Source organism: Chiloscyllium plagiosum, chromosome 11 (assembly GCF_004010195.1).
Source record: "Chiloscyllium plagiosum isolate BGI_BamShark_2017 chromosome 11, ASM401019v2, whole genome shotgun sequence".
Classification (NCBI taxonomy): domain Eukaryota; kingdom Metazoa; phylum Chordata; class Chondrichthyes; order Orectolobiformes; family Hemiscylliidae; genus Chiloscyllium; species Chiloscyllium plagiosum.
The window spans coordinates 24,961,279-24,975,894 of record NC_057720.1 but is presented as its reverse complement, the minus strand read 5'-3'; the positions used below and the strand labels follow the sequence as shown (position 1 = coordinate 24,975,894).

Genomic DNA, 14,616 nt, shown 5'->3' with positions numbered 1-14,616 from the left:
CTGGTTGGGGGATCAGTGCAAGACACTTAGAAGTGTGTAACTACCATTGAGATAACAATCCCAAGAGCGAGCAAAGCAACATGAAGTTGGAAGTGACAAAAGGATTACCTTATCAGTGACCAATAAAGTGGGAAGAAAAAAAACGTAAATAGAGAATATCTGCAGTTGGCTCGACAAGCACACTAAACAGACATAGTAACTACCACAAACGGACTAACTCAATTTCACACTGAACACTGCATTTGCTAAAACAAAGCTGAAGAAACACAAGATGCTGGCAACAGTCCATTAAGTCAGTTACCATTTCAAACCACCCATCGGAAAGCTGGATATGGTGTATGTGAGCACCAGAAATCAACATTAGAACAAAGGACAAATAGATCCACAAGAGGACAATAACTAGGTGATCCTACCTCACCCACATTCAGGTTTCCATACAAATGTATTAATTTCACTGGGCTGTGACAGACATTCCCCCTCATACAAGTTAGAAGTCACTCCCAAGGAGGTGCATTACCAGAACAGAACTAATCTCAGAGACCAGGATAATGACCAAAAGTCAGAATATAATGAACAATCAAAAACAAAACCCATTCAGCCTATTGTGTTAAAGTCTTAGTGGAACGATACAAAGTAACCCAAGGGTTCGAAATCAATTATTTCCCTCAAAACCAAGAGTGAAATTTAGTGTATAAGGAGATCCATAAAGTAAGACATTTTTGCAGTGGTTATCAAAGCTTTATTTGCCTAAAATCAATTTTAAGCAGATGTAAAGCAAAGAAATTAAAGCTTGTTAACACTAACCTTTAGATGTAAAAGGTGGTATCCACGGATTTAAACTGCAAAAACTAAGCTCAGGACACGAATCAAGGGGCTGACAGCTATCTGAAAGGTGGTTAGCTAGAAACCTGGAAGATAAAAATGTTAATAATGAGAACATGTGCTCTACTTCAACATAGAAAGTGTCCAGTATACACAGGCATTCAGTGCACGAAACTGGTGTGATTACCTACAGTAATGCCAATCCAGCACACATGCCTCACTTCTGGTCCCCTTCCTGTTAAGGGTGAACATACAAGTTTTGACAGCATTTCTCAAAAAAAAGTATGTTGCTACCCATCAGGACAAATGTAACAACCAAATGTCAAAGTGATCCATTTATACTACAGAAAAAGAAAAATGGGTGATTAGCAGAGGTGTTGCCATCAAGAGAGCAACAGCAAACCACAGGATCCCCAGTGCCCCACGTTTCATAAAATGGCTAGAACATTTTTTGTAGCTGCAAAGGGTAGCTTGTAAGAAGAATTCTAAATGGTGAAAATTGAGCCAACTGATAAGTTGGTTGGTGTTACTATTTGCACCCGAGTGTACATCAAGTGCTGCCCAGTTGCAGAACCTCTGTATATCAAGTATACATTGTTTTGACCTTTAAACATGGATTCACAGTACAGACTCTATACATGTCAAATGGACCAGACAGTTGATAGGATGTATTGCCCAAGTACCTGGCATCACACCAGCACAGATGTGCATACATTATGTGCCTGTCCTGCAGTTGAGCAATAACGTGTTTTTGATTGAAGGGAGATCCACTGAGTGGCATGAAATGGCTTACTCAAGTGATTCAAAGTGTAGATACTTGGCCTTTTCAGGCTAACTGGAGATAGACCAAGCACTTTCAAAGTATTCAAAGCAAGCCATTCAACTCAAGGGCAGTTAGGATGGGCAATAACATGAATGAAGGAAGTGGTTCCTTTCAGCCATCTGCAAATTTGTGGGGTATGATCTGATCAGGATAGCTACTGCCACACAACCAATCCATTCTTAAATTCTGCATCAAGCTTAGGAGGGTGAACAAGTGGCTAAGATTATCACAAAGCCAAACGTACAACATAGGGAACTATTTGAATCCCACCATATAAGTAGACAAGGGCATAAAGTACATTTAAGCTATGCAAGACAATCCTTTAAATAACTACACAGATGATTCAAGAGGGTGTGAAATGTTGTTTCAGAAACATGCATAAGGTAGGAAATTAAGGCTGGTTCCACAAGAGTCTCAATGAAACCAAAGATGTTAATGCTGATAGACCTAGAGGGCATCATATGATGCCATCTACTTTCGAATGCTCATCATGAAACAAACTAACCTCAACTGTGTTTACAAATTCAATAGATATATCGCTGTTTTCTGAATCTATGCAATGATAATAGCACAAAAAAAGTTAAGCTAATTGGATTAATCAGGTAGTTGTAGGTCTATCTAGCTAAATGTATGATTGGAAGTTTGAAAGTACCATTGCAACAGTTGATTCCCAAAACAGATAAAGCGAGGTTGGAATGGACAGGAGATTTCCAATCATCAGTTGATGAGGCAGAGAACTTTCTTAAAATAGAGAATATCTGCAGTATTAGACAAACAACACCCTCTGAACAGATAACTATTCCACAGAGGCCCTCCAGCAGTAATTCACTCAACCAATTGGCCGTTTATGGCGCACATCAGGACAGGACTTCACTAGTCAGTCAACATACACATTGCTAAAAAGAACCAAAATCAATCCCAATCTTCCAAGTAGCAGCCACCTAGTCATTTGCTCATCTTGCAAGTTTGATACAGAAATAGCACAAAACTACTCCGCAGACAGAATTATGCAAAAGTCACAAACGTGCTCAATGTTATTGACAGAAGGCTTGCTCAGCTTCGAGTTGGCTCACACTGCTATGACTCAAGTGGTTACAGGAGATATCTTCCAACACAGGATGCGGTCAGAAAATCCTGCCAAAAAAAAGCAGTGCATTGCAACAATAGGTCAATGGCTGTTCGCAACAGGTAGAGTACACAATTGTATTCAGTCTTTTGCATGCTAATCTCCACAGTTGTGAGCACTTGCTCAATCTTACATGTTACTAGCAGCTATTAGCACAATGAGATAAAATCAGTGAAGTTGGACTTGCAACCCATTTACCCTTGCTAGATACAGATAGAATACTAAGAATCCTTTGTTGCAAAAACCAAAAATTTTAAAAAGGCTCATGATCAAGATTTGTGCCTTTTTGAATTATACAATAGCTTTGAGTGAGTTGAAAGCAAATCAGATACCAGGGGTGCAGCAGGGAAGAGGGGAGGAAAAGATGGCATTCTAACGTCACTAAGTTAAGAATTCAGTAGCCCCAGCTAATGCTTTAGTGAGAGATGGATTGCATTGCCAGAGGGAGGAGGAGGAGAGAAGAGAGAGAGAAGCCTTTAAACTAAAAAAAGTCCTTCAGGTAATGATAGTTGCTGTCTTTACCTAGTTGGGCCTACATGTAGGCCCAGTAGCATGACAAACTCAGTTACACTCTGAATGGCCGAACAAACCATTTCATTGCATCAAAACCACATACCATAAAGCCTTAAAAAAGTGAACAAGCCAACAACCAAATGACCTGGCACCAGAAGTGATATGGCAAACCCAATTGGTAACTTTGTAAAGTCCTCCTTACTAACATCTGAGGGCCTGTGTAAATACGGAAGAGCACTCGCAGCTTCATGAAACAGCCCATTATTCTCCAAATCCATGGAGAACAAGTTTGAAAGAAAAGGTCACTGGACTCAAAACACTAACTGGTACTGTGTCCACAGATGCTGCCAAGCCTAATCATTGACTCAGATGTACAGCACAGAAAGACTTCAGTCCAATTCCTCCATGCCTACCAGATATTCTAGCCTAAAATCAATCAGTCTAATTTGCCAGCACCTAACCATATCCCTTCCTATTCATATACCCATTCAGATGCCTTTTAAGTATTATAATTGTACCAGCCTCTACTTCCTCTGGCAGCTCATTCCATACAAACAGCATCCACTGCATAAAAATGTTGCCCCTCAAGTGCCTTTCATATCTCTCTTCTCTTTCCCCGCCCCCCCCCCCCCCCACCCCCACCCCAGGGGGCAGGGAGACCTTATTTATCCTATCCTTGCCCCTCATGATTTTATAAACCTCCCATGTCATCAGTCATCCCTCAGCTTCACATGCACCAGGGAAAACAGCCCCAGCCTATTCAGCTTCTCCTTGGAGCTCAAATCCTCCAACATCCTTGTAAATCTTTTCTGAACCCTTTCAAGCTTCAGACTTTTTTTTTAAAATAACCATTAATCCAGAGCAAAAGGTTACACCACAGGTTATTACTGAATGTGGAATGGCTCAAATAGCACTGCAGACCCTCTACTACTGAAACCATCCGACTTGTAGCCTCAGAGGACGCAGATTTGACAACGCATGTGGGTTAAGTGTATTCACAGGACGTGAATGGCACTGGCTAAGCTAGCATTTATTGCTCATCTGAGCAAAGGATGGCAAATATACTTCCTGGAAGGACATTAGTGATGACCATGAAACCAGTGTCAATTATCAAAAAACCCATATGGTTCATTAAACTTAGTTCTATAGTTTAAGAAATGTAATCCAAATTTTCAGTTGCCATGACAGAATTCAAACCCAAGGTCCCCCGAACTAATAATCTAGTGATACCACTAGGCTATCATCTCAATTCATATTGTCAAAGGTCAGGGGTTTGATCAAGACATGGCTTTCTCAGCTCAAGGATTTAAGCTCATTCCATTTATTAAGTGGTATGTCAAAGAGTTCGCAGGGAATATTAAACATTGAAAGGAAGCAAATCATGGATTTAAACCAGGACAATTTTAACTTCAGGATTAGAATGTTGAATACAGTGCAGAACACACCCTTTGGGAAATTCTGCAGAGGTAGTAAAAACTCAAGATGAAAGCCTTTAAATACATTCAAGACACTAGTGCAGCAAGGGAAGGAAATAATTCATCCATTCAAAACTAGGACAGAGGTTGAATTATATCCAAATCTGTAACTACAGGCATTATTCACTAAACACCCTAGCCTACACAAGTCTACAGAATTCAACTAGTGAACCAAAGGCCTGAATTAGTGCATTAGTGGTCATTTTAACTCCACAGCACTATTTTACTGTCTCTTAAAAAGAGACGATTAACAATTTCGAACTGGGGAGAAATATTTGGAAAATTGTACCATTCATTTCCAGAAACACCAATACAAATTTTGTATCAGAAGTGCAGTTGTAAATTAGTAACACAATGTTCAATGGAGAAGCAGCTCAGGTTCAGAGATCTCAATACCAAAATAGTGTATTAGGACAGACAGGCTTCACAATGTTACCAAGTTAGTGAAAGGAGTTCTGAGGCACTCAACCTGCAATGTTATTTCTCTCATTGGATGCTTCCAGACCTGTTGAACTTTTCCATCAATTTCTGTTTTTGTTGTTAAGTGTTAGTCCTGCCTGATATTTCCAACAAGTTGACAATTGAAATAAGCAAACTCCTGATGCCCTGGTCAAGAAATTCCTTTGATAAAACAGCCAAAAGGTCTCAAGTCCAAATTGTTGGTCCTAACTGAATCAGATCTCAGACCATCAAGTTCTGAGTAACACTAACATAGCCAAGGACAGGTTAAATCATGCCATTGTCTGGCAGCTATCTAGCACCGGAACGTCTACACTTGAAATTTGGAAAGCAGCTATCAAGAGTCTAAAAGCTGCAAGCCTACACACCTTCAGCATTCAGGGAGCTCACTGATTATCCTGGCAGTCCGACAGAGTTTACCAGGCTTAAACATGAGTTGTCAATTGTTTAGGGCCACTGCCATTCATGGGAAATACCCCAAAAGTAAAATTGAAGATAAAGCAATTTTATACCCAGTTAGAACCTAGAGCTTCTTTCATTCTGCACCGTAACAGCCACAGAATAAGTGTACAGAATGCTGGAGTTGCAGCAATACTCTGGTCAGTGAGATTTAACTGTTGCCATTAACTGACAGGCGATAACAGGAAAGGCAATTCATTAAAGATAAACATTACAAGACCACTTTGCCATGAATATCCCCAAATGCAACAGAATGAGAGAAAGTAAAGCATCAAGATAAAAATAAATCACTTCAATTTTAGCTGGTAGTGTTTTTTTTTAAAATGAGAGAGTCTTAGACAGTTTAAAGTTCAAACCAAGTCAGAGCTTTGCACAATTTTCATGCAAATGTGATCAAATCATGGGTGACTTCAATTTAAATCCAACTCAAAATCCATTGAACAGTAACGGTTTAACACATTCCAGCTCATTACTCAACCAAATTAAAACTGGAAAAAAGCAAATAGAGGACTCAACTCATTAAAATACTGCTTTGTCTGAGAATTAAGGCTAAATAGGGTTTACATTTCAGAAAGGAAGCAGTACAACACCATTACTGATAAACTATTGCTAGGATACGATCCTGAAACCCTAGTAACAAACTGATCACAAACAAAATTGCCAGAGTAATGTGTGTCCAACAAGTTCATTAATGTATTAATTGACAGAAACATCTGTTTTACGAGTCCATATACAAAGCTCTTGATCAGTTCATGTAACATTTTCTTTTCTCATCTTAGGAGATTATGCTCCATTTAACAAAGGGAATGTCTTCAAATTCTACCTGCTTTTGTTATTTGACCTTGAAGTCATTACAGCCCAGATTGTGCAGAATTCCACTTTGGGAATGACTGGCAGATCTTGACGCATTCCAACTGCAGGAAGCCAGTTGCATGGGTGGGTGAAAGTAGCTAATTTTTAACTTTACAACTCATTTGTGCCTTGTCTTTTCCCAGGTCAGATTCACCTCAAAAAAGATAACTGCAAACTGCCTTTGTACATTACAATTTGGAGTAGTGTGGGCCATTTAGCCTCCAAGCCTGATCAGCCAATAATTCTTCGTTTCAGGTCTTCCCCTCTAGATTGACTCATTGTTGATCAAAAATTTAACACTGCCTCAAATAGATTTAGGCCTCGAGCCCCTGGAAATCAAAAGTCTTCCAGACCCTCAACAATATGGTTGGCCCTCAATTACTCACCATTCGGTTCAAGGGCAATTATAATGAGTAATGTTTGCTTGGCCAACAATGTCCATATCCCACAAGCAAATGCTTCAATATCCAATGATCACTTTCTACTCTGGGTGATCCAAGTAGCATGATACTTGCTGTATCTTATAATTTTGCTGTCTATGTTTATAGATTGCTTCGCTACTCGACCTGAAGTGTATGTATTCATATTTTCTCATTACACATTGGCTAAAAATTGGCCTACTCAAACTATCACATCCTAGTCACAATTTAGGTTTTGGCCTACCTTGGGTGGCATCAGCAAAATTTAGCTACATAACATTTGGTCCCTTCATCCAAGCCACTGATAGATTATAATCTAAGTCCCCATTATGGATCTCCTGTGGCATTTTGTTAGTTGTAGCTCACCAACATGGGGGGAAAACAAAGACATTTATGCCTCTACTTCCAGACAGCTGACCGATGCTAGTGCATTACTTCCTACACTGAGCTCACGTCATGAGGTAACCAATCTAGTACCATAAAAGTCCTTTTGAGAATTCAAGTACACCCACAATTCCAGGCTTCTCTGCATGCACCTTGCTAGTTACTTTCTGAAATGTTTTAAAAAGTTGCATTCTGCAAAACCATATTGATTTGGTCTGATTTTATTTTAAATGTTCAACATATAACCTCCTTAAAATAATGAATCAAGTTTTCAATGCCTGACATGCAACTTCCTGTCCGTCTTCCTCCCTTAAAGAAGGATTACATTTGCAACTTTGAATCTCTTCTGAAATCTTGGGACATTTGGGAATGTCACCACTAATGCATGTACAATCACCACAGTCATGCTGAGGCAGTACACAAGTCTGCACTAAGAGGTCACAGTATTTACAATTTTAAAAAAAAACAAAGATCACCTGCACAGGAACAAAAACAATGGGATAATAGAGCAGTTTGAGAGGATTCAAAGGGTTTGCTCTCTGCATCAATTCTAGACAAAAACTGTACAGGCTTCCAACCTCATTAGCCTGCCTTCCTCACTAAACACCATGCGTGACAGACAGATTGTTCTACAAATAAAAGAGGAAAAGTCAGAAACATTCTAGTAAGAGAAATTTTCAATGACTTACCAGGGCTAAACAATGGGGCACAGGTCTCCGGTGCAGGGGAAGAGGAGCAGAGCTTAGTCACTGGGGACTCCATAGGGGGACAAACAGGTGATATTGTGGGTATGAGACGCACGGTTGGTGTGTTGCCTACCAGTGTTCGTGATGTCCAATTGTGTTTCGGAATCCTTTGTGGGGGTGGGGGGGGGGGAGAAGCAGCCCCAAAAAGGTAGGAATCCAAGATCCAAGGCAGAAATTCAGGGAGTAGGGAGGAAGCTTAGAGCTAGAACAAACAAACAAAGTCGTTTTCTCTGGTTTGCCAGAGAAAATGCCAGGAGCATTTGAAATAAGGTGCGTGAACTTGCAGCATGGATTGGTACCTGGGATTTCAATGTTATGGCCATTTTGGAGACATGGCCAGAGGAGGGACAGGAATGACTGTTGCAGATTCCGAGATTTAGATGTTTCAGTAAGAACGAGGGGATGGTAAGGGGGTACAGGGGCCTGTGGCATTGTTAATAAAGGGTCACATTATAGCAGCTGAGATAAAGTTGGAGGATTCATCCTGAGGTAGCTTGACCCAAAGTTAACAGGAAAGGAGAGGTCATCCTGTTGGGAATTTTCTATAGTTCTGAATTGTTCCAGGAATGTAGAAAAGGATAGCAAAGATGATTCATGATAGGAATGAGTGTAACAGTAGTTATGGGAGACTTTAACATTCCCTAATATTGACGGATTAGTATATTCAAATAGTTTAGATGGGTCAGCTTTTCCAATATGAGCAGGACAGTTTTCTGACAGTATGTAGACAAGCCAACAAGGGGCAAGGCCACACTACATTTGGTAGTGGAGAAATAACCTAGCCGGGTGTTAGATTTGGAGGTAGGTGAGCACTTCGACGATAGTGATCATAATTCGGATATATGTTTACAACAGCAATGGACAGGGATAGGTATATACACCGCAGGGAAAGAGATAACTGGGGGAAAGGCAATGATAATGCAATTAGGCAAGATTTAGGATGCCTAGGATGAGGTAGGAAACTGCAGGGGATGGACACACTTGAAATGTAGAACTTATTCCAGGAACAGCTACTGCAGGTCCTTGATAAGTATCTACACCGATCAGGCAGGGAGGTAGTTGTCAAGAGAGGAAGCCATAGTTTACTAAAGAAGTTGAACCTCTTGTCAAGAGGAAGGAGGCTTATGAGAGGATGAGGTGTGAAGGTTCACTTAGGGGGCTTGAGTTATAAAGTTATCCCTCTCTTTAGATCTTTTCTGGCTAAGAGCCAAGGAGACATGAGAAGTTGTTGACAGATAGGATCAAGGAAAACCCTAAAGCAATCAATAGGTACATCAGGAATAAATGCATGACTAGCGCACGTTTAGAGCCAAAGATAGTAGTGGAAAGCTGTGTGGGGCAGAGGACATAAGGGAAGTGCTTAATGAGTACTTTTCTCAGTCTTCACATTGGAAAAGGGCAATGTTAGTGAGAATATATGAAGATACAAGATTTGCTGGAATTGCAGCTGAAAAAGGTTTTAGAAATCTAATCTGAAAATAGATAAGACCCCTGGGTTGGATGGGATTTATCCTCTTCTCTGGAAGCCAGGGAAGAGATTGATGACATTAAGATCGAAGCCAAAGTCTCTACATTGTAGACATTAGTGCCAGAAGACTGGAGGATAGCAAATGTTGTTCCCTTATTTAAAGGAGGGAGTTAGGACAATCCTGGTAATTATAGGCTAGTGAGCCTTCCTTCGGTTGTAGGCAAGGTGTTGGAAAAAGGCTATAAGGGATAGGATTGATCATCTGGAAAGGAATAATTTGATTAGGAGTAGTCAATACAGTTGAAGGGTAGGTCATGACTCACTAACCTTAGAGGTCTTCAAGGTGGCAACAAAACAGGTGGATGAAGGTAAAGCAGTTGATATGTGGACTACAATAAGGCATTTGATAATTTTCACTCTACACTATTGCATAAAATAGATTTTCAGGATTGAAGGTGATTTAGTGGCTTGGGGATTAGAAATTAGCTAGCTGAAAGAGGATGGTGGTTGATGGGAAGTGTTCATCTGGAGCTCAGGTGTGCAACAAGGATCTGTTTTGTGGCCACTGCTGTGTCATTTTTAGAAGTGATCTGGAGGTTGGTGTAGAAGGATGGGTTAGTAAATTTGCAGATGACCAAGATAGGCAGAGTTGCGGGTACTTGTGGGTTACAGAGGGACATAGATAAGATGCAGAGCTGGGCTGAGATGTGGCAAAACGAGTTTAATGTAGAAAAGAGGGGTAGTTCACTTTGGAAATAACAGGAATGCAGCTTACTAGGCCAATAGTAAAATTCTTGGCAGTGTAGTGAAACAGATCTGTGTCCAGGTGCATAAATCCTAAAGTTGCCACCCAGGTTGATCGGGTTAAGGCAGCATATGGTGTGTTGACATTTATTGGTAGAGAGATCGAGTTCCAGAGCCACAAGGTCATGCTTCAGCTGTACAAGACACTTGTTAGGCCACACCTGGAGTATTGCATGCAGTTCTGGTCACCATATTATAAAGGAGGATATGGAAGCTTTGCAAAGGGTTCAGAGGAGATTTACTAGGATGCTGCCTGGTATGGAAGGAATGTTTTATGAGGAAAGGCTGAGGGAACAGAGGCTGTTTTCATTGGAGGTGGAGAAGTGACTTAATTGAGACGTGTAAGATAATCAGGGTTAGACATGGACAGTGAAAGCCTTATTCCCCAGATAGTGAAGGCTAACATGAGGAGACAGATTTAATTGGAGGGGCAACAGATATCAGGGTAGTTTCTTTACTAAAAGTAGAAGTGGCGTGGAACTACCTGCCTGCAACAGTAGTTGACTCGCTGATGTTAAAGGCATTTAAATGGGCATTGGACATACATATGGATAATAATGGAATGTTGTAGGTTAGATGGGTGGATTAATTTCACAGGTCAGTCCAACATGAGGGCCAAAGGGCCAGTACTGTTCTATCCTCCTTAGAAGATGACACTATTTATATCGCTTACAGTCAGAATTAAAATTAACCTGGGATGTTTGAGAAAAAGCTGTTTGGAGCGAGCGCACGATTCCTGACCCCATTGAACGTCAACGAGTGATACAAACTAATAGTTTGTTCCAAATGCTTCTCCTGGCCAACACTGCATGGTTTACAAATTGCTCAATTTGTAGGGATAAGTATCCAAAATGTTTTGTATACAAAAGCCTGGTATTTCCAGCACCACTTTGCCAAACCAGTTCAAAAAAAGTCAAAGGAATTCCAACGACAAAGTATCTGACTGTGCCAGTTTTTAAATAAAGTAATAAAATCATGGAGTGTTAAACACAATAAGCCTTCACTAGAAATTCTTGAACTTTGAGGCATGAACACCAAGACAACTTAAATAGTAGTTTTTTAAATGACTAATGTTTGTAGCTTCAAGAAAAAAGAACTGGTATCTAAGACCACTTTCACCAAGGTTCCCAACCAGCTGGTGGTTTAAGTGGCTGCCCTTTGGAATTGGGGAACAGGTATGCTAAACAAGTACAGCTGACAATGTGGAACAAGTGGCTCTGACACGGTTTACACACATACAGAATAGCAGCACGAGATTATACAATGTGTTTTGTTCTGGGAGTTAGAAAGCTCTGGGGCTTCTCTCAGAGGAGAAGCATCACTTCACTAAAGCTGAGCATTGTTACATGGGTGTGGAGGTTTGTAGACTGGATTAGGTGTCTTTTTTTCTCATTATTAATATTCTTAGCAATGTTTTCCCACGTGATCAATTACCACGTTAAAATCTCCAGGAATACCAAATCAATTTTTAAAAAGAGTGGCATCTAGCTTACTCCAGGTTCTCTGCTCCAATTAAAATGCTTAGTGGCAATGACTTATTTCAGCTATATTAAAAAACCACAACAGTCTACTGCCCAAGTACTACAACTTACATTTGATTCAAGATCAAATTTAGAAATAGACAACAATGTAAAGAAAATGCAATTAATCTTTGTGTGCAAATGCAATTTTCACTTGGATTACTGTCAGGTTAAAGTGGAAAAAGTCAAAATTAGACACATCAGGTTCATAGAACTAGCACCCATGTGCTAACTGTTTCATACACAAATACTCCTAAGTCTTTGGGTGGTTCCTCCATTTAAATACTATGGTTCGCCCTTCCAAAATGAACTTCACAATTTCCCACATTATACTCCATTTACCAACTTCTACCCTATTTAATCTCAGTCTAAGAATAAAAGGGTAAGCTATTCAGGACTGAAAAATTTCTTCACTCAGTTGTGAACTTGTGGAATTTTCTCCCACTGAAAGCTGTTGGGGGCCATTCATTAGATATATTCAAGAGGGAGCTGGACATGATCCCCTTTTGTTGCAAGGGCTAAGGAATATGGATAGAAAGAGAGAGATACTGAAATTGCAAGATCAACCACCATCATATTGAATGGTGGTGCAGAGCCAAATTACCTACTTTTACAGCTATTTTCTATGTTTAACCTCGCAATCTCTTTAAAAGAAACTATCCCTCTTGCAACTTGCCCTTCACCTACTTTTGTCATCTGCAATTTGGGCTACAGTACATTTGCTTCCTTGCAAATCATTGCTAAAACCCTCATCTCCCTTGAATGGTGGAGCAGGCTCAACCACCTGAATGCTCTTATGTCTTAATAGATCTCCAATCTACAAGCATGATAGGAGTGCCTGGTCATTTGATATTTAATTCTCCAATCTCATTATCTGACTAGTACCTTGGCTTCTCTTAGGCACTTTATGGGGGTTCATCACTTTAAATCAACCTATTTCCCCTCATTTTGGCAGTGTGGAAATAAGTGTTCTTTTGTCCATTATCCCACACTATGTTCACACAGCATTCTTCCTTTGCTTTGAGTACTTGCATTAAAACTTGGCATTTTTGCATCTGCAATTTTTTCAAACTACTGAAGAGGTTTTTCTAGCAAACTGATACATTAGCTTCTTTCCAGATGGTTCCTGACCTGAATATGGTTATTCTGGTGGTGATCTTTGGCTATGTTTCCTTTTCCTCAAGCATTGCCATTCCTCAGTAAAATTTAATAAAGGACAACTCTGGCTGGAGGTAAATAGGCCTTTGTAAAGCAGAATACATGGCTGAGACTCCTTGGTAAGCCAGCAAAACCAAGTGCCACAAGCTCATCCATTCTCCAAGAAAAAAAATGGACTCTATACACACTACCTATACTTAATTATATTCCTTGGAATTCCTCAACTCCCAGGTTATAACACCACATTTTAAAAAGCATTCCACTCAAATAAAAATCCTAATGTAACAGCATAGTTATTCTCACTTGCCTTCAGTCAACTGTCTTTCCTTGCTGACTGAGGCTTTTTCAGGACTAGGGGTCATAATTTTATAGTTATGGAAGGTTTATTCTTTTCCATAACAGTTGAAGTTTTTAATTGGAGTAAAGCAAATTAATATGGAGACACGAACTTTCAAAAATTGATCGGAATAGACTGTTCACAGGTAAAGGGGTGACTGACAAGTGGAAAGTCTTCAAAGGTGTGATAACTAGAGCTTAGAGACATTATGTTCCTGTTAAGGTGAAAGGCAAGACTGGTAAGATTAGGGAATAGTGGATGAATAAGAGGTTATAGTCAAGAATAAGAACATTACATCTAGACAATTGGGAGAATGTAGGGGCATTCTACAAAGGAGGAAATCAGGAAGGCAAAAACAGGATGAGCTTTGGCAGGTAAAGTTGAAACTTTATTGCTGGAACAGCACAGCAGGTCAGGCAGCATCCAGGGAACAGGAGATTCGACGTTTCGGGCACAGGCCCTTCTTCATTCCTGAAGAAGGGCCTGTGCCCGAAACATCGAATCTCCTGTTCCCTGGATGCTGCCTGACCTGCTGTGCTGTTCCAGCAATAAAGTTTCAACTTTGATCTCCAGCCCTCACTTTCTCCTCTTTGGCAGGTAAAGTCAAGGAGAGATTCTACAAGTACATTAAGAGTAAAAGAATAAAAGCATAGACAGTGTAGGACCACTTAAAAAGTCAATGAAGTCATCAGTATTGAACTTTAGGATGTGGGAGAGATATTAATATTGCGCATCAGCTTCTCTGGCAAGAGAAATGGAGACTATAGAACTCCAGGAAATAAATGCTCATGTTTTGAAAACAGATCATATTACAGAAGGGATGATGCTGGAGGTCTTGAAACCAAAAAGATGGATAAGTGTCTAGAGTCTGATCCAAGTGTATCCCAAATATTATGGGAAGTTAGGTGGAAACCCTAGTAGAAATTTGTTTCACGTTAACCATGGGTGGAGGTGCTAGAAGACTGAAGGGTTGCTAATCTTGTGCCTTCATTCAAGAATGAGAAGGTTGGGAACTATCGACCTGAGAACTTGACATGAGTCGTGGGTAAGTTGTTAGAGGAGATTCGAAATATGGATTTACATGGAGGCGCAAGAAATGATGGGGTCACCAGCATAGCTTAGTAAAAGGAAAAATCATGTCAAACTTTTGAGTTTTGTGAAAGTAACCAAAGGGATTGTGGGAGCAGAGTAGTAGATAGTTTCCTTGAACTTTAGAAAAGCTTTTAACAAGATTCTGATCAATGGATTAGT

At 40.1% G+C, this 14,616-nt stretch overlaps 1 protein-coding gene across 5 annotated transcripts in view; it reads right to left on the bottom strand.

Annotated features, from left to right (window-relative positions):
• Positions 1-14,616, bottom strand: part of LOC122554232 (elongation of very long chain fatty acids protein 1-like) — a 74,697-nt gene that overhangs the window by 18,059 nt on the left and 42,022 nt on the right. For all 5 annotated transcript variants that reach the window (XM_043698909.1, XM_043698908.1, XM_043698911.1 and 2 more), the window contains one exon: positions 805-908. The gene's annotated coding sequence lies outside the window, so the exon portion shown is untranslated. The remainder of the gene's footprint in view (positions 1-804; positions 909-14,616) is intronic.